The sequence below is a fragment of the Coenobita brevimanus genome, chromosome 44 (genome assembly GCF_032717465.1).
Source record: "Coenobita brevimanus isolate Jiangsu-jjx chromosome 44, ASM3271746v2, whole genome shotgun sequence".
Taxonomy (NCBI): Eukaryota; Metazoa; Arthropoda; class Malacostraca; order Decapoda; family Coenobitidae; genus Coenobita; species Coenobita brevimanus.
The window spans coordinates 12,476,778-12,479,035 of record NC_136997.1 but is presented as its reverse complement, the minus strand read 5'-3'; the positions used below and the strand labels follow the sequence as shown (position 1 = coordinate 12,479,035).

Genomic DNA, 2,258 nt, shown 5'->3' with positions numbered 1-2,258 from the left:
AGTCGGTTTTGGTGTAGTGTAGTGTCAGTGTCAGTAAAGATTGTAAATTTTTGGTACTTGTGAAAACAGTGGCAATCAGTGATGGGTTATTGAAGTTTGTATGTCATTGGTACTTGAGAAAACAGTGAAGGGTCAAGAATTAAGTGTAATAACTGTGAAGTGTTGTTAAGCACTAAGTGTAATAGGATTTAGTAAAGTGTGTATAGCTCCAGTGCTTGTGAGAACAGTGAAGATGGAAAGCATTAGGTGAACTTATTTGGAAAATATAGACAGTGAACTCCAAGAAGCCAGTGTTTATTTTCGCCTCAGCTGATCTTGTGTGCTATACACCTTAAGGCTGACCATAGGAAGAAGAACTCACTGGGCAACGTCCTTCCTATACTGTACTACGGCTGTTGAAGCCTGCGGCAGTGTGGGGACTGGGACATAACTGTATATATATATATATATATATATATATATATATATATATATATATATATATATATATATATATATATATATATATTTACGTGTCCGACTCTGGGCAAAGGTTCAGGGCCTATTTCTTGGGGGCAGTCACCTATCCCAAGGCCCAGTAGTCCTCCTACACCTCCACATGTCATCACTTCGGCGCTAACACCCACCGTCCATACTGAATACATGCTAGGGCTGTCTCATACAGGACTTGTGTACTGGTATTAGCGGGGGTACTTTTTAAGACATGTCGTCGGGTCATCTGGTAGATCAGGAAAGTCTGCTTTTTAGGAAATTCAAATCCTTAAACTGTTCCCTGCCCCAGCCGGGATTCGATCCTGGGTCCATAAGGACTGCAGGCCGCCTTTCTACCGATTCAGCCACCGCCTCCCCCATATATATATATATATATATATATATCCTCCCCCATATATATATATATATATATATATATATATATATATATATATATATATATATATATATATATATATATATATATATATATATATATATATTCCTAACCGTTGCTGTTATCTATATACTGTCAGGACATACATAAAATATGTGTTTTATGTTTACAACTAGACAGCATTCCTAAGCCAAATGTACCTCTTAATTAGTGACTAGTGTTACAATGGAATGTTTAAAGTGACACCAACTTTATTGCCAGAGGAGACAGCATTTGAATTATCCAGTGACGATTCAATGTCACTAGAACGACAGGAAAACGTAACTAACACACATAGTTCTCCATGAACACAAGATCAAGAAACAAACACTACTGTGAAATCAACTGAGGATAATGACGCTTCTTGGACAGTTTTCTTTGACATAGAGAGCAAAGATTATAAATCTGTCATACATACTTACTAAAACTTATTCAACAGGATACATAGGTCCGGGAATACATACAGTAGCATAAATTACTTCTTATGACAACAATGGACTTCAAGTGAATCTGACCAAAGAAACACAGTGGGGAGCAGAACTAACACCACAGCTTCAAATTCTCCACATCAACTATTTGTGTTCCTTGAAGATAAAAATCTCACAAAATTCTCAGGCACAGACAAGGACCGCATTGATATAATGACACTCCTATATGAGTGCGAGCAACTTTTTGTTAAAAGGCATACACCAGACGAGAATGAAAAGACAGCTGTTTTTTTCATTACGGATTAACCAAGCAAGGTGCCCAGCTGGTGATCTACTTAGATCTGATAAGCTTTTAAGAGCTCAGACATATGAGGTGTTTAAAGCAGAATTCCTGAAGAAATTATTCATTCATTCATTGCCAGACGCCATGTATCCCAGACGGGGTGGCCAAGGGCTTAGAGTTAATTGTTTTACAGGGAGGGGCACTAATCCTCCACCAACCCCACTTGACACGTAGGGATGCCAACAGCATCTGGTGTTCCCAGGCGGTCACCCATCCAAGTACTAACCAGACCCAACGTTGCTTAACTTCGCTGATCGGACGGGAAGCAATGTACTCAACCTGGTATGGCCGTTGGCTGAGAAATTATATGGTGGTAAAAATTTTTTGCCAAGTGTAACTCCAGAAATACATAACATCGTGGACCTTATGAGACAATATACCACAAATCCTGTCTTAGGTGAAATAACAACAGATGTGTCCACAATCAAGAGAACTGAGAACTCAAACTGAGTAACAGCTGAAGGGAAGATGTCACAAATGCATGTCGTAGACATCCTTGGTTATGTAGCTGCGTTGTGTAAATTACCTGATAGGGTCATAAAGATGTCAAAAACAGTTCCTTATACCCCAGGAATATGTT

At 38.8% G+C, this 2,258-nt stretch overlaps 1 non-coding gene across 1 annotated transcript; it reads right to left on the bottom strand.

The window, feature by feature from the left end:
- Positions 1-1,855: 1,855 nt before the first annotated feature.
- LOC145398245 (5S ribosomal RNA) lies at positions 1,856-1,974 on the bottom strand. Its single transcript, XR_013897097.1, has one exon. It is a non-coding gene; the product is annotated as a 5S ribosomal RNA (ribosomal RNA).
- Positions 1,975-2,258: the final 284 nt, after the last annotated feature.